General features: G+C 41.9%; 1 long non-coding RNA gene and 1 other non-coding gene across 8 annotated transcripts; both read right to left on the bottom strand.

The window, feature by feature from the left end:
• Positions 1-1,301: 1,301 nt before the first annotated feature.
• Positions 1,302-19,719, bottom strand: LOC102373439. Of its 7 annotated transcripts, XR_003091998.1 has the most exons (9): positions 19,474-19,719; positions 18,430-18,544; positions 17,427-17,670; positions 14,640-14,876; positions 13,908-14,062; positions 13,264-13,309; positions 12,959-13,017; positions 4,105-4,177; positions 1,302-2,255 (listed from the first exon to the last, which is right to left on the bottom strand). It is a non-coding gene; the product is annotated as an uncharacterized LOC102373439 (long non-coding RNA). The 7 variants fall into 7 exon arrangements; XR_003092000.1 differs by lacking the exons at positions 1,302-2,255; positions 4,105-4,177 and adding an exon at positions 7,977-12,766; XR_003092002.1 differs by lacking the exons at positions 13,264-13,309; positions 13,908-14,062; positions 14,640-14,876.
• On the bottom strand, positions 11,816-11,974 carry LOC112548194. Its single transcript, XR_003092003.1, has one exon. It is a non-coding gene; the product is annotated as a U1 spliceosomal RNA (small nuclear RNA).
• Positions 19,720-21,810: the final 2,091 nt, after the last annotated feature.

The following is a 21,810-nucleotide window of genomic DNA, read 5'->3' as shown; positions in this document are numbered from 1 at the left end:
AAAATCAACAAGAAATATAGGAATCTAGTGATTTGGGTTATATACTGAGAAACCTAAAGCAACAGGTATATATAATCTCTTACCTTGTAGAAGGTGTAGCTTTATGTAAATTAATTCCTTCCATAATTCAAATACACTTACACGAAGATGAGAACCCTGTAATGCTGTCTTTGCTTTTTAAATTATGAACCTTAATGCCTTTCACATTTGTCTTGTTCTTGAACTATTAAAATGAAAAACACACCACCACAGTATAGTTAATATTGATGCTAGTCCCAATTTGGAGTAGTTCCACTCTACAATGGTTTACTCCACTGAATTATAAAAGAAAAAAACCTCTGTGACAAAGCATTTGACAGTGGGATCCTAATTACAGGCCACATTCTGCTTTGCTTATTCCTGCACTTAGTCCTATTAGCATCAGTAGGAACATCACATGGTTACTGAAGCTCTGTGGGGAACAACAGTCTTTGTTTGATATTTATATAGCACCCATAAAAGTGGGGAACTCCTAGAAACTTTGGTATTACAATAATATTAAATAGTAATAATAATTATGAAGAGCAGAGTTTTTTTATCGCATATGGGCAGATATAAGGAAGAGAGATGATAGTTCTAGAAATCGTGTGTCATTTTTCCATAGAGGACAGAGATCCTGTTTTACAAGCTCAGGCATGACAGCTCTGGTCAATGAGTAATCTTGAAAGAACCTGTCCTTGTCCACCATTTTATTATTGAAGGAAAGAGCTTCAGTAACACCCTTGAAGCCAGTGGGTTTAAAGATAGCTTGGATTTTTTTTAGATATTATTTTTCACTGATGTTATACCAGAGAAGATGGACTATATAAACTTTTCCCTTCAAACGTTTTATAATTGCTCTCAGTTTTGTTTTTGAATTATTAGCACCAATATACAGTACAGCCATTAAAAAAGCTACCACTGTTTTTCCAGGGACAAGAGCTTGGTATATATTGGGGCAATTCATTTGCATATCAACGGCTTTTTTCTTCAGCTAGTGAAAGAAGTTACACATAAACTGGTGTCAGTGATCAGAAACCAGTTCAAATTTGTAATACAACAGAAGTTCAATGAACATGAACTGCTTTCAAAATGGCTGAAACCAATTTAACATAAACCTGGATAGATGTAGTACCAGACTTAATTGATTTACGTTAAATCAGTTTATTGAACTTCTGTCCCAGGTCCGCCCCAGATTTAAGCTAACTCATAGTCCCCCAGCATCCCAGGATGCTTTGCAACTCCCCTGCAAACTCCCCACCCCCACACAGGGTGGGCGGGGTAGCCTTGGCCCACACTGGTTGCTCCAGCTAAGCAGGGAGATGTGCTCTAGCGCCCCACCCCCAGTTTAAACTAACCTGCAAAGATTGAATCGATTCAGCTTTAGGCTTTCTGACTGTCTGCACTTAGCCTATATGTTCACATTTTTCTACTAAATTTTTTTAATGCATCCAAGCAAAGTGACATGAGATCTAGAGCCAGATCTGCTGGCTATTGTAAATTGGCATAGTTCCATTAAAGAAAACTGATTTACATCCACTAAAAATCTGCTTACTGTTTTCATTTAACATGCAAGAAACAAATATAATGAAAATACCATAAGTAGAACAAAAGCTCATATTCAGTTCCCAGAAGTAGCTTTCTGCAGCTTTAAAAAAGCCAGCAAAAACAAAAAAGTAGATCCCTAGATAAAGATATTCAACTTTGTCCAAATTTTATATTACAGTCATTGGCTTTGCTGATGGCTGTGAAGAATCTGAATTCATGGCCTAAAATAAGCTATTGTAGTCTTCAAAGGCTGAAAACACTGTGGGCTACTGTCCTTACTCAGGCAAAGCTTTCATTGAAACAAGATGCAGGCTTTGTGCTTTCAGGAATGCAATTGTTACAGCTATGTTAGAATCATGATTGCTGAATATTGTAATATGATTATATCAGAGGAGGTTCATGCTATACTCTTCCCACTTTTGCTGTCAGCAAAGATTTCCAAATCCATTTTTGGTGTGTCATCCTCTTCTTGTGACAGGAAATATGACTGTAGCATTGGTAGGTTTCTAATTATCTTCTCAGTTGTTGCAAATAATGATAGCCTTCTTGTTAGTACATGTCTTGGATGAGACTCATGGTTTGTACCACTGCAATCAAGCAGATTCTTTAATTTCCTGTGTTCCTGTGGTCTGAACCAGAAAAAAAGACTAAATAGTCTCAGCCACTCCTTGCTCCCACTGTGCATGCACCTGTAAGTAAATAAAAGAATAGTTTTAATTAAACACATAACCACACACACAAGAATTACAGTTCCCAAAGACTTTACTGAAAGTTGGGTAGTTTACGTCTATGTAAACTTCTAAGAAGTTTGTAAAAAAGAGTACATATGATAGTCCTTTTTCTACAGTGGCTCAACTATTCCACCTTCAAGACATTAGCCACAGCAGTTTAGGGTAAAAAAATATGAAATGATAGTGATCGAATGCCCAGTCCCTTGATTCTGACTCATCTTAGTTCCAATTATTGCATTTCCAAGGGAATAATTAGCTAATTAGTAAAGCAGATTAACCACTAGGCCAGATTGCCTCTCAAAGGATGAGCAGGGGCTATAAAATTTTGAAAAAAATAAATATTAATTGGACAGAATGGGCAAAAAGGATTCATTCAAGGCAAAAATCCATTGATGTCATTGGGAATTTGTCCCATTAAAAATAAGGTCTATGCAGCATTAACTTTAGAAAATCTAGTATCCATGTGCTTTCACACATCAACTGATCAGAAATGAGGATGAAAGAGAGTTTTTCTTTTCTGGAATTGCACAGCTACATGCATTAAAGCGTGTTTTAATGCCTTCCTCCCAAACATCCAGAGCTGACTAATGTCAGAGACTTGGTGTTTGATTAGGTGGAATGTTGATCTGTTCCAGCATTGCATTTCCTGTGTTTACACCCCACCCCTGAGACAAGGAAGAAAAAAATATTAGACATTTAGAACTCTTTTTGCTATATAGACAAGTTAACTGGCAGTGAAAAAGGAAGCTGGTTATTCAAGCAAGTCTAAAGTCTTGTCTACACATGGTTTTTGTGGTATTATAACTCTATCCCCAGGGGTGGATGCAATTCTTCAGATAAAAGCATGTTTGTATTATGATAGATCATTTTTGGAAATTTACAGAAATACAAGATACAGATAGACAATTAGACATGTCTCCTTTGTACTGTTACACCTGCGTCTGTACTAAGAGGTTGCGCTGATTCAATGATGGTCTTTAAACCGATAAAGTGAAATCCTGGCCAAAAATTGTGTAGAGCAGCAAGGTCAAGTAAGAAGCAGAAGTGGGTGCAGCAAGGACACAAGTGTTACATACATTCACCTGTCTGAAGTACCCAACATTCATAGACCTTGTAGCTCTCACACAAGGGAATGCAGTTGGAGCACATTTTCAGCTGCTGCTTGTTCCTCCAAAAGACAAGGTGGCTTTCTGATAGTCATGGGCTCATTATGTAAAAATGAGTTGTGGAGAGAGGAACAGCCAAACTGGTATTTATAGCTAAGGGGTCAACAATGAAATTAAATCTCTTTAAAAGAGCCCCCCAAACCTCCTGGAGTTCGAATGGTGGCTCAGCTTGACAGCTGCCATACTAAGCTGATTGTTTTTCCTTTCACATTACATTAGAAATTAAAGGAAGACATAACATATCCCATTTTCTAAACAGAAGCTATGCATCCAAACAACTACAGAATTTCCAGGAAGGGTGACATCGGTGTATTACAGTGATTCTCAAACAGGGTTATCTTTTCCAAGGTGTCACATGATGCCACACAATGTTATCACTGTTAGGTGTATAAACCTGATTCACAAGATAAACCCTGAGCTTTCAAATAGGAATCCATAGCATTATAAATATTTTAACAAGGGATGCCTTGAGTCTGAAAATGTTGAGAACCACTGGTATATTAAAATATAACGAAACACAGAAACATCTATTTATTATAAGAATAATTTTTGCCACTCTGATCTAGTCTGTTGGGAATGGCCTTAAGAGTCACGCTTGCACTGATATTAGTTTGCTTAATTATATTGAGCATGTTGCTTACCCTTTTTGTGTCTCAGTTATCCCATCAGTGAAATAGGGGTGAAGTGCATCCAATCTTGCAAAACTCGTGAGACCTGCAGATGCAAAACTGCAGTAAATGTGAATTACTAGTAACATAAGCAAAATGAAGACAAACTACATCAGTCATATATCACGTGATCTCAGCATATGGCTAGAGCTGATTTTTCTACAGCTCTGTTTGTTTATTCAGTAGACTGTGGTACTTGCTAAATTAAGAAAGCATTGTAGTCTGATATGCCTAATACACATAATAAAAAACTGTAGCTGCTTACTAGATCTGCCAAAAAACCTCTAAAGCAGCCATTTAAATGTCCTGTATTTGGAAAACACTTTAATTATTTATCATCACCACTACCATTGTTTTTATTTAGTCAAATCCCAAAGTCCTTACTCAGCTCTTACTTAGAAAATTTCCTACTGGAAAGAATGTAGGCAGACAAGGTTTTTTGGGTAAATCTGAGATCTTTTATTAGACAAACTAAAAGTTGGTCTAATAAAAGATCTCAGATTTACCAAAGAACCTTGTCTGCCTATGTCCTTAGACCAACACGGCTACAACTTACACCCCTATTGGAAAGAATAGCATTTTTGTCTGAGTAAGAACCTCAGGAATTGGCCTATTAAATTGCTGATTACTAGTTAATTAGTATTATCACCACAAAATTAATTTTCAGCCCCTAAACTCTGGCTAGATAAAGTACATCTAGGCAATGAATCTTTAGATAACTTGTAGTGCACTTATTACTGTGTTATCCAGGTGCAAATTGTATTGGTGCCTGTTCGTATTTGCATGTGAACCTGTAAAACTGTATTCCCCTGAAACCAGTGGGACCATATTAACAAATAAGGCTTTTCACCTGAGTGACAGTTTCAGGACTAGTCCCATAGGAAACAAGTGTACTGCAGCTGCAGAGCTTTAGAAGGCAGCAGATATAGAAAATCTAATCCCTGGGGTCAGGGTGCTTGGTTCCAAATATGCAATCAGTGGGAGTCACGGTGCCTCTTGCAATGGAACATGACCTAAATGTGGTCCGATTAGGCTAAACTGCAATATTTCACTATTCAGGGATATGTATTCACCAGTTGCCATGAGGGTTTTTGCTTGGAAGCATAGATTAAGAATATTTCTACCTACTACAGCTGATTTAGTGGGCCAAAGAAGGAGGGGTATGTTGTATGTGCTTCCTGTCTGCTAGGCAGGGCTGGATTTACCCTTTAGTAGGGCCTAGGCAAACAAACTCATGGGCCCCATGCCAGTCAAGACACCCCTCCCCACCTCAGTGCTGCTGCCCGTGGGGAGTGGGGCTCAGAGCCACTGCTAGGAAGGAGCTGCGGCAGCAAGGCCAGTGGAGGGGAGGAAAAGGAAAGGGAAGGAATGCGGACAGGGCCATTCGTGCCACTGCTGCAGACGAAGGACTGCGTCCCCCCTCCCACCCTCCACAGCTCAGGGCCTTAGGCATGTGCCTAGTTTGCCTATAGGTTAATCTGGCGCTGCTGCTAGGTAACCTGGGCCTAGGTCATTCAGAGCTCCGCAGACTGGCCTTGTCCAGCGCTTTGAATTTCATCCTGAAGTGGATTGGGATCAGCAGCCAGCACAGGGTATGGATCAAACGCTGCAATGGGTCAGATTCTGTGGTGCTCGTGGAGGCACAGCCCAGAAGTAGGCAGTAAAACCTCATGCCTACGTCATGCCTCCTGCATTCTGACCTGACCTGGGGCAAACAAGTTAAAGCAGTAACCAGCTGCCTAACTGGAACTGCCAGAGCCTGCCCTGGGCTGCCTACGGTTGCACTGCAGCCCAGAATCCCTGTAATGCTCAGTGTACACACCAACTTCTTCCTGTCCCAAGCCCTGCTCCTAACAACTTCCTACACTGGACCCTTTGCTTATGGTGACTCTGCGCTATGCTATCTTCAGAGAAATTCTCCCCCAGCCCACTGCAGCACTTCGGCAGCTTGTATGTGTTGCAGAGCAGCACAAAACAGCAGCAGCTGAGAACAGACTCCATTCAGTGATTTTCCCTCTTTCAGGAAGCGGGCTGTGCCCCAGCCATACCTTCTGCGTAGCCGCCAAAGTTGAGTTCTCCAAGGTAGACTATGTTGCAGCAGGCTGGCCTACTGATAACAAAGGTGGGGACAGTCATGACAGGGTCTTTAGCTGAGATGAAATGGCATCATTTGTCCATGAAAACGTTTAGTAACTCCCATCCTTTGACGTAACTCACAACACATCTAAGTGCTCGCTTAACAGGCAGGGTCATTGTTGACAGATATTACAGTGTGTTGGATAAAAATGTACATCCAACACTACCTCATTTTGCTTAGGAAATTGTAACTATAGTTCCATTTCTTAGATATTTGCCTCTTTGTGAAGTGCCTGACATGTACTTGTTCCCTAGACTTGATCACATTTTGCATTTGACTAGAGCTGCTTTGGATGAAAATAAAATTGTATTTTAAATTCTATTGGTGAATTGACAATACCGAAGCAGCCGTAGGGCATGTTGTTTTTATCCTTGAAGATGCCAGGCTTAGGAGAGGAACAACAAGAAAACAAACCAAATGAAAAGAAGGGATCAAGCATTTATGTGGATAACAAGAATGTTGAGAATTATAGTAGTAAGGACCATAAATAGAGTTTGGTGCGGGATCTAGTGCTTCAGGGGTATAAATTAACAAATGGGGGTCAGGAAAAAGCATTTCCTGTGTGCAGGCTACTCTGAACTGCTCTGCTGGGTTTTTCCTCCGTTGCAGCTGGGAATGAGCCCAGTTAGAGAGAGTATACCAGGTCAGATCTGCTGTAATCTCTAATGGCAATCCTATCTTCCCAGACAGGCAGACACTGTACAACTCTGCACGTCTTCGTTTTGTCACTGTTAGGGCTTGCCTTCACTGCTAAAAACATGTTTGTTTTATGTTTTGGTTTTTTGCCTTGAGGTGAGTGATTACAAGGTAAAAAATAAAGACCAGACATTTTAGTTCTACCATGAGGGATGTACCTTGATTTTAGTGAACTTTGAGGAGCATCATAAAATTTTTGCTCCCTCCAGCTCTTCTGTTGCAAAGGAAGTGCTTGGTCTTGGTCCTTGCTTAGAGACAAGCAATTGTGCCACTTTACATGGTGGTTTTGTAATGTGGAGAAACTGGCATCAGGATGAGATCACACTCATTCTGTCTTCTGACCTGAAGGAATGTGAACTCTTTGACCTCATAAATATGCATAAATTGGCAGATATTATATTAGTTAAATTACTTTGCAATAATACATTCTATTTAGCACTTACAGTATATCATGCTTTTCATTCACTGAGCTTAGTGTAATGCACCAAAGTGAGCTAAATAATTACCAAATGATGAAACAGTAATGTATTTAAACTACATTTCTGTCCTCTTGCACAAAAGTAAATCTGCACATTATTTGGCCAGTTGCAACTCCTCTACAGGAATTGGCAGTAAATGGTACCATAGAATCATAAGAAACAGAGAAATTAAGGGCTGGAAGGACCTCGAAAGATCATCGACTCCAACCCCCCTGCTCTGGGTAGGAAAACTGCTGAGATCGAATGATCCCAACAACGTGTTTGTCCAGTCTCCTCTTGAAGACTTCCAAGGTTGGGGCTGCACCACCTGCTTGGGAAGTCTATTCCAGATTCTGGTCACCCTTGACATAAAAAAGTTCTTCCTTCCATCCAACCTGAAACCATCCTCTAACAGTTTATGGCCATTGCTCCTCATCCTCCCTTAGGGTGCCCTAGTGAACAGTTTTTTCTCCCAGCTCTCCTGATATTCACCCCTTACATACTTATAGACCACCACCAAGTTCCCCCTCAGTCTTCTCTTCCCCAGGCTGAGCAGTCCCAGATCCCTTAGTCTTTCCTCATAAGGTTTGTCCTCCAGGCCCTTAATCATTCTTGTGACCCTTCTCTGCACCCTTTCAAGATTCTCCATGTCAACAAAATAAAAGAGGAGACATGGTACTGAAAAATGGTAGTGCTGCATTAAGAACAAGAGACAGATGATCTTAGGGTATACCAAGGGAAGGGTATTGAGGGCCCCAGAATCTATAGGGAATGATGGCTTCCAGCCTCATGGATCCAGCTAATGCAGGAAAGTCACTTGAATCTCTGAGACAGATCTTATCCTGCATGCATAGCTGTTGTCCTTATGGCTGTAATGGAGTTCCCCTCTCCTGGTGCACCATAATTCCAAATGAACCATGTAGAAATTGGTAAATTGACAGCTGTGTACCGATCACAGAGGGGCCCACTCCCAGAGTGATTTAGTCTGCTCTAAGCAACATTCATTCTTGATGTTATTTCCATGCAGGAATCCAGGAGGTCTGCTTTGCGTTTTCCTACCTCAGCTCCACCCCACAAAATCTGGCTCCAAAAGGCTTCTGTGATATTGTAGGGGAATCAGGGGCACAGGTGGTGGGGGGGTGGGGGGGTTCACAAAGCAGCATTCCCTCCTTCAGCATGGATAATGGAGAATCCACTTGTAGAAGATCTCATTCATGCATGTCCAATATGAGGAAAGAGCAGGTGCTCACACTCATTAAGTAGTGCAATACACAAGGGGACTGAGGTCTTGGTACTAATCTACCACACTATAGCCTGACTCATTGCTACTACATGGGCTGGAACCTAATGCAGCACAAAGTAGGCCTGATCTGTCTTGAGATACCTGGTGCTAAATCTTCCTGAGTAGGGAACCTTCTGTCAGCAGAAAGTCTGGCAAGGATGTCTGTATCATCAGCTGCACACTCTTGCCCACTGTAGGAATACAGAAATACTGGAGGTACGTTGTAGTGTACCAGGGACACAGTAGGGACTGGGGAGCAGTAGGATAGAGTAGTGTTTCTTTCCACATCTTCCACCACTGACATAATGCGAATGTGAGTTAGACTTGCTTTTCTGAACCTTTAACTTATGCCAGGGTCGGGTATTTCAGAACCAGGGAGCTGAACAGACCCCTGACAGCCCCCAGTCTCCACTGTGCAACAGCTGTGCTTGAGTGGGCTGGAAAATCTGTCCCAGTATGCCTTATTGAAGCTCAGTTTCAACTGAAGGAAAAAAACTCACTCATCAGGGTCATTGCAACAATATCTTAACCTGATTTTTCTTTAAATAATACATTTTCTTTCTCTGGTGGGTTTGGATGCAAACTCTGCAAGCAAAAAAATGACCATAAGTATGGTACATGCACCATCATGTTTAAATGGTAGCCATTTGTTAGTGTTACTCCAGCTATACTGAACATAATTATTTTATACCATTTTCAGGATACAGCTGCATTGTGAAGAATAGAGGAGTTCTTTCTAGTACAACAACAAAGCTAATATTTTGCTTTAAGGATCAATCTAGGAGCCAGTCCACCCATGTTGTACCCACTGATTTCAGTAGCATAGGGGTCTGACCTATTAAAACATGAGTATTTCTACATCTCAGAAACATCCTCAAAGAGAATAATACAAAAAGCAGCTTGGGAAAATGTTGGTACATTATGAATAAATATATTTTATCATCCTAAATCAATATCTCATCCTAAGCCATTTTATTTTGAAGGTATCTTTAGAGCACTTGCAAAATATATAGAGAATATAATAAGTACAATTTATTAGATTGGCCTTAGTGCATACCACAAACAAAATGCCTTAATGTATTTACAGGATATGTTTGTGCTGTGTTGTAAATAATTTAGTTTTTCATTTGATCTCAGAAGCTTTAATGGGCTTCATGGTCCAAATCTGCAATAGTCAGCAGCTGTAATGTGATAAAAAAAATGTGTTTTAGTTGTGTATTTGACACTTTAAGTGCCTATGGGCTGACATTCATTATTGGCACAAGTAAAGTTAGCTTCCAAGCTACCAGGGAAATCACTAAAGATAATACAGATTGAGGAAATTCTAAACATTTCAAATAAGGAAAATGTGAGCATTTTCTAGGTATACTATATGTGTCTGATATTTCACTTTTTGTAACATGCATTTCTAAGGGAGATGCCAATATACTATATATAATACATACATATTTTAGCATTACATGCAAAAATAGTATTGCTCCTTTAAGAATGAACAGCAAGGGTCATTATCCCACATCCCATATTCACAGGAGGAATGTTACTGACTCCTGTAAGGGTACTTGGGGAAGGAGAAGTTTGTGGAATCAGGTCCAAGTTTGGCTTGCTTCTTATAGCAGAGCTCCTTTGGGAACAAGCAAGCAAAGAGGCTCTTTATTCCTTCAGAATGTGTGGCTTTATCCTCTGTAACCTTTACTAGGGTGGGGATTCGTATACCTGACTACTCCTAGGGGAGTGCCTGCACAGCTGTTAGCTGGCTCACACTGCCCTAGGCAGCTACCCAAAGAGTAAGAGCAAACCAAGAAGTTTCTAGACTTCTACTGTAATTACTCTGACTCCACAAAGAATGTGAAGGGTTATTACCCCAGGAAATACTGGTATGTGTACAGCTCCTCTTTCTTAAATGAGCTTGAGGGAAGTCTAGTCCTGTTCACACTGAAGTTATTTTTTAATGCATAAAACAGAGTTAGCTAAGGAACATGACAAAAAAATGTGACCAAAACTGACACCTTGATTAATTGTTTCTATCCAGCTGTCTCAATCCAGTGGATTTACAGAGAATAGAGAAATGACAGATCAGCTCCTACTGCTGTCCCATGTAGATCCCCTCAAGATAATACATATGAAAAATGTACATATTTAGTCACCTGCATACAAGTAGAAATCCATTGCCCTATGCACACACAAGACGTGTCTAAATTACAACAGTCGTCAAGAAAATAAGAGATAAGTGCAATATAAAACATAGTCTATTCACTACATTTAAGCATAAAGAACACGGCCTTAAAACAAATCAAGTTAACACCAAGCAATAACTAATAATCAAACAGGTTGTGCTGAAAAGAATGAAAAAAATCAGGTTTATCATTGCAAGTCAAAGATTCACATCTGCAAGTTCTTGAGGATCTAAAAAAAATTATAATTAACATTAACCGAAGTTCAATCCACTTTTAAACTAACCAAGATTTTGTTTAAATGGCACCACCTTCCCTAGAACAGATCCTAAGTTCCTGCTTTTGAATAGTAGAGCCACTTCCTTCAATCACACATTGGACTAGGTCTTACTATGTCTTGTGGGCAGCATTAGAATCCAATCTCCAGCTGATGCACATCAGCCTCATTTCCTGATGAAAGCAAGTTTTATACTGCTGCTGAAGTTATGGGTATTCAATTCAGCTGTCCTTTAATAAGAAAACAGCATGTACAAGACAGAGCTTTAATATTAGAACTAATTGATCGCTAACAATTGAATTAGCATGTATATTTTCTTGCTATGGGCCAAGTAATGCATAATGAAACCTGTTAAACAGCATAATCTTTTTGAGCCCTGGGCACCTACTAAACCATCTATCACAACAATTTTTTTAAACTTATTTCAAGGGCCAAATCAGCTCCGAATTCTATTAGGCAAAGCCAAGTTCCAAATTGCAACTGAGCAGAACTTCATCATTCAAGTCTGTGTGTGTGGCTGTACTAATGGTCAAGTATCCTTCCTCCAGATCCATAAGTCTTGGGCTTCAGATATTCCCCAGATCCATGGCAGGTATCCCATGTGCAAGTCCAGCGACCTTGGGATTCAGATTCTCCCTAGTCATGCATGTTTGCATCTAGTCAAAAGGCTGAGAAGCAAGCCACGTTGCCAAAGAATTGTGCAGTCGAGTTTCCTGCACTCAGAAAAACTCACAGGGGTCAGCCTGCCTGGAGTATAATTCTCTCTCCCTGGGATAACCACCTTGGTGATCATGGCATCTATCTCCCCTGCCAGTTAAGTAATTGCTACCACCACAAATGCTGCAGAGTATTCAAACCCAGGGAAGTACACTGAGCTTGGCTTTTCCAGGACTTGGAGCTTTACTCACGACAAGGCAATTTCATTTTACAGTGAGGCAAACTAGCTAATGCCCACCTTTGGCAGGGGAGGAATATGGGCTGCCCTTCCCTGCTTTATGTTACAATAATATGGAAAGGCCTTTTTCTCCACTAGGCTTGTACAGTAGTACAGCTAACTGCACATTAATTACACCATAGGAAAAGTACAGTTTTTATTTAGCTGTGAAAATAAAGCCAAAATTCAGCAGAAATGTATTCCTTATACATTGTATTTAGGCCTCACTGTTTCTCTCTGCATGAACAACCCAACCGCATCTTGTACAGACCCAATTTCCTCCTTCTACATGTAGTGCTGAGAACCAGAGTCCTGCTGCCTGCCCCTCTTCCCAGGACGAACTTCTTTCTCTTGTGCATGAGATTGGTGCGGCTGCACAAGGCTCTTGAAGATATGGGCTACAGAAATAAAATGGGTGGGTCTAGTTGGTCTTGTCATCATGTTTAGTATTGCACATGCCATGACGGTGATGCATAGTAAATGATGAGTCTGGTAGCATTCACTGATAAACCGGTCAGGCAAAGGGCTCTCCAGAGTAGGAATTCAGTGGAAGGTATTTCACATATGTCAGAAATAATTCAAGGGTGTAGAATGACTCACTGGAACTGGGTGAATAATAACTCAGACTTCATTTTCAGTAGACAAAGGAAAGGTAAGCAAAAAGCTTACGTCTGGCATATCTGGGGAAGAACACATTCATAATGGTAGGAATTGTATTCTAAGTATTGGTCACCATAAACGCATCAGTTTGTTTTCATATGAAAAGTGACAAATCACTTTCTGAACACAGGAGTCACATATGCCAACACAGCACAGGCACCAGTTTGCTGTAAAACAGAACTCTGGTTTGTACTGGACAATATAAACTTTACCGTGTAAACAGCCAAAGAGGAGGCTCAGACAGGTGCCCAGTCAGGAGTACTTCATCTGACTACACCAAGAAACAGAAAGAAAAGAGATATCCATGTGAGCAAGCCCTTGTTAAGCAAAATAATATTGTACAGAATCAACAAAAGAACAAACTTCAAAGCAGGCCTGGACTAATAAGATCAATCTCACAGTTATAAAAAACCTTCCCCTTCTAGTTGTAAGCTGTGGCCTGAAGATCACTGGTAGTCCACATGACCTTATTAAGAGGTTCACAGTCAGCCCATGGATCACCCCAGAGTCCACATACCTTTATGCTATTTCCAGTGGCAAGTGTGATAAAGGTATATGGCGGCCTGTAAGAAATGTTGAGGGTTGATGATTGTCCACTGGTCCAAAACACTTGTGAACCACTTCTCTAATTCATTCCCCAATCCATTCCCCCTTTCCTTCCCATTCATCATGGTTGCAGGCAGTTTATACACCCAAAAAGGGTAACAGAGAAAACCTGAAGAACAGCTTCCTGCGAGATCAAAACCCTTTATTTCTCCTACTCCATTTTTCAGATAGACTTTTATTCTTAAGCTCTTAGGACAACATTCCTTTTAGGCAGTATGAATGACAGCTTACCAACTCCTGCTTCCTCCTGTTTATTTCCAGATCCCTTCCTGACCATTTCTTCTTGGAGAAATATTTTTGGCAGCTGTTGCAGGGTAAAACTGGCTATATTCCTAGTCTTTAAATCAAGCTAAAATCCCTCTCTGTCCTGCTTGTGTGTGGGGCTTGCACCCATCACAGAGCTTTCTGAAATTTCCTATTTGTCAGTCAGTATTGACACATGACAAGTCCTCAACTGCTTGGGCAAGTTCTCTTATTTGTTATGATTTTATTTAATTAAAGGCCCGTTTCTCATGTTGCCCTTACAATATCCCACTCAGTACTGACTGTCCTCACCTCTTATTGGTGGTGCCCAGCATGATCAGGCCTGAATTTGGGAGATGTATCTGTGGAAGGGTCATTGGAAGAAGACAGTGGTATTCAATGAGATATCTTTCCTACCCAGGGCATAGTGGAGTGCACTTTTTCTTCCCCTAGTAGATTCCTCTCTCCTGAAAACAAGAAATCTTTTCATAGATGAAATATTTCAGGAAGGCTTTAATGTTTCTTTACAGTCACAATCAAAATGAAGTCAGGAATGTATTAAATTGACCTCTAATTAGTATAATTAATGTAAAGAACAAATTGGGTCTGGGAAAAGGGATTGTTGTAAGCTAAAATTTATAAATTAATTACGAGCTTAATATTTGTCACCTAGTCAATTCTGGTAAGGAAGACTTTAAGCTAGATTTCATGGGGGATGGTGAACAAAACCCTGTAGCAACAGAACAAACCATACAGAGAGGAAAGGACTGAAAGCAGCAGCTCAACTCCGAGAAAGGGTCAGAGAGCCACATGAGAGCAACAAGCAATGCAAAAAGGAAATAAGTAAGTCAAAATGTAAAATATATCTGATATACATATATGAATGTGATAAGTATGAGGAACCAACATGATGAGCTGGAAGCCACAGCCTAGGAAAAGGTTGGTATCACAGAGACCTAGTGGGACAGCTCTTATGACTAGTATGTCAATATTGATGACTTTGTTTTAGAAGGACAAGTTTGGGAGAAAAGGTGGTGGTGTTACCTTGTATGTCAAAAACATATTCACTTGTCCCTTGGTTCAGGAGGAAGATATCAGATCAGAATGTATGTCGCTGAAGATAAAAGGTATAAGATCCCCACCAATAAATCAGTTCTGTATCTATCATAGGTCACCAAGTCAGAAAGAAGAGGTGGATGAGATGCACTTCAAAGAGGTGACAAAAATGTCCAAAAATTTTGAAATGGTACTGTTGGGAGAGTTCAATTTTCTGGTCATCTGCTGGAAAAACAATATAGTTAAACATAAAATGTCAAGCCAGCTCCTAATTTGTGTGAACAACTTTCTGTTCCAGAAGGTTGAGGATAAACCTAGGGGATCATTTATCTTGGAACTTGTCCTGACCAATAGGGAAGAATTGGTGGAAGATGTGAAGGTAATGGGAAACTTGGGAGGAAGCCATCATGATATGATAGAATTGAAAATCCTAAGATGGGGAAGACACAAGGTCAGCAGATCTAAGATGCTAGATTTCAAAAAGGCGGATTTCAACTGAATCAAGCAAATAATAAGAATGGTGCATAGGAAGAGAACCTGAAGGATAAAGGTGCCCAGGAGGGTTGGAAGTTTCCAAAGGGCACAGTATTGGAAACCAAACAAGAAACTGTTCCAATACAATGGAAGCACAAGAAGAATGATAAGAGATAAATGTGGTCTCACAAGAAGCTTCTAGGATTCCTCAAATGCAAAAAGGAAAGCATATAAGCAACGGAAAAAATGGGCAGGTCACCAAAGGAACACACCAGAAAAATACCGAGAACGTGCAGGAACAAAAATAAGGAAGGCAAAGGTAAAAAATGAACTGCAGCTGGCCAGGGAGGTTAAAGACAGCAAGAAAATGTTTTATAAGTATGTTGGCCAGAAAAGAAAGACCAAAGAAGCTGTTAAATAGACAAGCTCAACTCTTAACAACAAATGGAAAGAGAGCAGAGGTGCTCAACAGCTATTTTACCTCAATCTTCACAAAAAAATTAAGCTATAGCCAGACATCTAATAAGGATTATTTGGATAAGGAAAAGGGGACAAGCAGAGGGAGGAAATAACAAAAGAAACAGAGAACATTTGTTGGGCCTGAATTAAAGTCAGCAGGGCCTGATGAACTTCATCCTAGGGTGCTGAAGCTACTGTCAAAGGAGATCTGAGGGAAGTTGTGGGAGGCAGGCAAGGTACCAGAGGACTGGAAAAGGGAAAATATAGGCATAATAAAAAAGGAGGACCTGGGGACCTAGAGATTGGTTAGCCTCACTTCAATATCCAAGAACATACTAGAGCATATCATAAGGAAGTCCATTTGCCTCTGGAGCAGCTGATCACAAACAGCCAGCAATGATTTGCTAAGAATAAATCATGCCAAACAAACCTGATCTCCTTCTTTGACAAAGTAACTACTTGAGTAGATGAAGGGACTATGGATATAATATCACTGGACTTCAGCAAGGCTTTTGACAAAGTCCCACATGGTCTTCTCATAAACAAATTGGTAAAATTTGGGCTAAACGAAACTACTATCAGGTGGATAGGCAACTGGATCAATAGGTGCAAGCAAAGGGCAATTATAAACAGATAGAAGACATTTCCAATGAAGTTTCAAGTAGCGTCCCACAGGGAACTTGAGTCCAATGCTGTTCAAAGTGTTTATTAATGATAATGATTTGTTCATTATTATCTGGATGCTGAAATAAAGAGCTTCTTGAGACATTTGCACATGACAAAACTGGAAAGGACAGTGAACATGTTAGAGGATAGGAGTGCAATTCAGATGGATCTTGACAGACTGGAAAGCTGGACTGGAGCTAACAAAATGAAGTTAAATGCTAGCAAATGCAAGGTGATACACCTCAGGAAGAATAATATAAAATACAGCTACAAAATGGGTGACACCTGACTGGATGGCATCACTATAGGGAAGGATCTGGGAGTCTTGGATCACAATTCAATACAAGCCTGCAGTGTGATGCAGCTGCACAAAAGGTGAATACAACATTGGGATGCATTAATGGAGGCAGTAGGTGCAAGGCATGGAAGGCCTCATCTACAGTACTGTGTGCAGTTTTGGGCTCCATATTTTAAAAATGACACGGAGAGGCTAGAGGCAAGAACAAAAATGATAAAGGGCTTGGAAAGCAAGTCGTATGAGGAGAGGTTGAAGGAAATAGTCATGTTTACCTTGCAGATAAGCCACTCAAGAGAGTATATGATCACAGTCTTCAAATATCTGAAGACCTGCCATAATGAAGGGAGAAAACACCTTTTCTCTCTGTTCCAGAGTAGGATGCAGACCAACGGCTTGAAGTTGCAGCCAAGTAGACTTAGACCAAATATCAAGAAAAACGTCCTCACTGTTAGAACAAGGCAGTGGAATAGACCGATTAGGAAAGTTGTGGAATCTTTGTCATTGGAGGTGATAAAAAAAGAGGTTGGATAAGCATCGGTCATAGATGATCTAAGAGTAGCTATGCCTGTGTTCTGATATTTCCCAAACTTCTGGGCTTTGCTGGCTGTCACATAGGGCTGGGAAGGAATTTTTTCCAATCCTGCTACTACATGCATCAGAGTTCTGGGGTTTTTTTTCCAACTTCCTCAAAGGCATTGGGTGTTGGCTGCTGCCAAGGCTAGAAATGTTGACAGGGTGTGCCTGCTAGGATTGAAACCTAGAGGTTTCTGGGTAGAGGGTTTTACCCTCTGCTTAGGGTCAGACCTATAGCCATATTTGGGGTCAGGAAGAAATTTTACCTTATGGTCACATTAGGATGGACTGTGGGGTGGGTTTACCTTTTTCTTTAGCAGGGGCCCTCTTCCTTGCAACAGCAGAACATGAGCCACCGTGGTACCCCTGCTTTACCTGCATCGGGTTACAGTGGTTGTGCCAGGGTTTACTGTGTAGTTTTGCTAATAGGTTAGACAAGTGGTGCTCAACTTTTGTATATGATGGTTTGGATAAGGATGATCCTGCCTCTGGCAGCGGGTTGAACTAGATGAGCTCTGGTGGTCCCTTCCAACCTCCCGTTCTATGATTCTATTAAAAAGACAAAGGAAAATAGATATGAAAGTGAGAAGTAAAATAGAAACTTCATTGGAGGGAAAAAGGAAGAATGAGTGCAGACTTGACTAATGTTTTAAGACTATACTTTCAGGGATCATTACTTAAGGGGTTAGAAAGACTGTTTGCTATGGGGCATGATAACCAGCAAAGGAATCTGTACTTTGAGGTACTGATTAATTAACAATTTCCTTTGACCTGGGCCAAAACTCAGGATGTTGCCAACCTCCGCCACCTTCAGCATACTCCATGGAAAGCAGGAGATAAAAATCAGGCTTCAACTGAACCAGCGATAGTGGCTGTACTGATCAGGGGTGCTGATTTGATCCACTATAGAAAAAGGGTCCAGCCACCAAAAATGGTTTTTCAAGTTTAAGTTCAAAATATTCTTTAACTTCTGAGATGTTCTGGGATTTTGGTTTGTGTCAGCACTAGTAACTATTGTATTTATTAGAAGATGCTTGGCGTGGCTATTGGGGAAATCTGGGTGGGCTTGAAGCACAACCAGTTTTTGGAAAGTACGTCACCAGAAGGGCTTTGAAAAACTGAGAAAAGGCTGTGGTTATTCTTGAGACATTCTGGGGTGGGCTTGAAAGGAGAGTCCTGAAAGATCTCTCATTTAAGAAGGGGTGTGAGAGCCCCTTGATGCTGAAGTTAGTAGCCGCTGATGAAGTACTTCCAATATTTTTTGAGCAAAGTTCAAAATATTGTTTTTACAGTTAGTGCTTAAGTTACCTGCTGAAAGGCTGTGGATTTGCTTCTTTAGAGACAAGATTAATTTAGCCTGTAGTCTTGGCAGTCAAGTAATCACTGCTGTGACTCCACTGAACTCCCTGGGGTCAATTTGGCTCTATGAGAACAAGAAAGAAAGTGAACGTGAGCTTTAACACAAGTATTACATTATGAGAAAAGGCATGTTCTGGAGATGGGAGAGGAATGCAGATTAGTGTGCTGGAAGGTGTGGCAGGGAGAGAGGTATGCGTGGGCTGTTTAATTAATATATTGCAAAAAACACTGATAATATAAAAGGTGGATGAGCTAAAGGACCAATGCAAAACACTTGCTTCAGAACAAGCTGCAGCACTAATATTACTGAGCTGCTGGACATTACTGAAATGTAGCCCAAGTGGGAACTAGATATGCACTAAATCTGTAAGCTTTGTGTGTATAATCATACTTTTGACACAGATATGGAATCCCATATATTAATATAAAAGCCTGTTTACTGTTATAGCCTGAAATATAAACTGACATTCTGATTCTCATTTCCAAGTATTTTATAATATTTTGTATCCCCGTAGTGCCTGATATTCATGGCTGTCAGAAAACTTACAAGCTGACAAGTGAAGAAAGGCAAAAAGCAGTTAATATACTGATTTTTAGAGATTTATTTGATTCTTATAGGAGCTGTAAAGCCCAGTTGAGAAACAAGCTCACAGTTCATGAGGAATCCCAAAATCAGTCCCTTCTAACTGAAATTGTTGGACCAGCCAAGAGGGAGTGATAGAGATCATGCAGCTGGCAAATATTAATTAGTTTGGCTTGGTGTCTAACTAGAAGCCCATGATTATATAAACTACTAGCAAATACACCAAAATATTCCAGACAAGAGACATGACAACTCAGTCTCATTTACATGTTTCATGACATCCATCCCAAAGGGCTCATAGGTGATTACTGGTACATTACTGCTCTTTCTACAGGCTAATTTCAGCGGTTTCATTCAGAACAGGATTCTTGGTCTGAAAGAATAGAACATTTGTAATCAAATGCACTTACCCAAGGCAGTACTTCCTAATGGTTTGAACAATCCCCAGTGAGTCTTTGATCCTCGGCCTGTTTCTTGGGCAAGTGTGGCCATTAAACCATTATGCCAGCTCTGACAGCATGCAGGGTCTGTAAACCCAGTGAAAATGTCATCTGGGAACTCCTTTATGTGAAGGGTTTCTCCAGGATGCGCAGATACAGGAGAATACCTTTATGCTGCTGTCCTCATTGCCACCACTATAAGGTTGTACAAGGGGTAGGTCTAGGGAAGAGGTACATCAAGAGAAAGAAGAGAATTATATTAAGGATACTCTGAACTGTCTGCTTTGGCAAACTGTAACACAACAGCTTTATGCTCCTCAGGTTGAAGGCATGGTATGTGTGGCATATCATTCTAAAATAAGATGGTTTCAGGATAGTGGCTTGGGATTAATTGCTGATGATTGTTTTACAATCTAAGAAACACCATGTTGCCCACAATAAAAAGATAGCTCTGAACTACATCCTTCAGAAAACGTTATACAGATAAGCAATTTGCAAAGGACATGCCTCTTATATCTACCACATGTGCTATAACACAAAATATGTCTACATAGCACAATGCATTGCTTCTCAGTGGGGCCAGTTCAAGCTGGCAGAACACCACACTAACGCAGCTAAACTGCCTCCAATACCCAAAGTGGCTTGTTCAGAGCTAGCTCAAGTACCCATGTATGGCACTGCATTGTACTATGTAGGCACACCCAAAGTCTACAGTAGACCGGTGATTCTCAACCAGAGCAATGTGACATACTGAGTTGCTGCAAGTTCATTTTAAGGGTGCTGCAGGGTATTGCGAAATAATAGCCTGATTAGATGTGCAAAACCCACATGATTCGCAAGACAAACCCACAGACTTCAAGTGTCAATCCATTGTGCCAAAAAACATTCTGACCTGCTGTGGTCTCTCTGAGTACTTTGCAATAGAAGAAATGTTCTGTTATTTTTCTATAGTAAAAAAAATCAGTGAAAGCTAAGAGCTAGCATTTTCTAAGGCAAGGGTGGGCAAAATATGGCCCGTGGGCCACATCCAGCCTGAGAGACCATTCTATCCATCCTGTGGGGCCCCTAAAAATTCAGAAAATTAATATTGATCTGTCCTTGGTTCATGTAAAAAATTACAGGAACCAGGGGCAGTAGGGCCCAGGGGAAGCCCGGTGGGCTTCTGCAACAGCAGGGCCTGCCCAGCCCCGCCCCTCTAGCCAGAAGCCCCAGCAGCAGCTTCTGGCCTGGGAGCGCGTGGCTGCCCCGGTGCAAGAAGCTCAGGTAAGCTTGAGGGGGTGGGGGGAAAGGGCAGGGAAGGAGCTGGTGCTGAGCACGGGGGAAAAGCGGCCCCTTTCCTGCCCTGTGGCCAGTGCCCTGCACTGCAGCTGCTCCCCACTGCCAGCCTGGGCCCTGCACTGGCTCCAGCCTTGCCTGTTGGGGCTGCACCATGGCAGCGGCAGCTGTGGCCCCCCTGCTTCCTGTGCTGGGCAGCATTGGGCAGTGTTTGCCACTGCTGCCTGTGGGCTGGGAGGCGTGTGCTCCGGGAGGGCAGCAACAGCCAACACTGCCCAGCACAGCAAGTGGGGGGGCCACAGCTGTTGCCACTGCAGCAAAGCACTGATGGGTGAGTCCGGAGCCGATGCACGGCCCAGGCTGGCTGCGGGGGTGTGTTACAAGTCCGTGCTGAGCACGGGGGAAAAGCGACCCTTTCCCCGCCCCGTGACTGGTGTTGTGCACTGCAGCCACTTGCAGCCCACATGGGGCTGCCTGTGCTTGCTCAGGACAGCCCTGTGTGGGCTGTGAATGGCTGCAGCAGGGAGTGTGCGTCACAGGGCGGGTGAGGAGATGCTTTTCCCCGCACTCTGCACAGCTCATCCTCTACCGGAAGCAGGGGGTCGGGGTGCATGCTGCCCCCCACCTGTACCATGGGGCTGGGGGGCACTGGGAGTGAGCGGGAGTGGGAGCACAGGGCCTGCACTGGTGTCCCAGTGCCAGTGCCATCATGGCCCAAAGTACGGCGGCAGGGGTACAAGGCCCCAGGCAGCAGGGACTCTACGTAGCTGGGCCAGCTCCCCCCTCTCCCTGCTGGTGTATCCCAGCCCGGCTCCACAGACCCATGCCAGCCCAGCCCCTCTCTGGGCCCCACCGGTGCTGGTCCCGGGACATTGGGACATTGGTCCCAAGATCGTGACCAGGGGGCGGGGCACCTGTCAAGGGGTGGGGCTACCCATGCAGCCCTCCCCAGCTTGCCAAAACTGGATAAGTGGCCCGCCACCCGAAATAATTGCCCAGCCCTGTTCTAAGGGATGCCTTGAGTCTAATGAT

Source organism: Alligator sinensis, unplaced genomic scaffold, assembly GCF_000455745.1.
Source record: "Alligator sinensis unplaced genomic scaffold, ASM45574v1 scaffold1009_1, whole genome shotgun sequence".
Classification (NCBI taxonomy): domain Eukaryota; kingdom Metazoa; phylum Chordata; order Crocodylia; family Alligatoridae; genus Alligator; species Alligator sinensis.
Note: the sequence above shows the minus strand (reverse complement) of the source record. Positions and strands in the feature narration are given on the sequence as shown.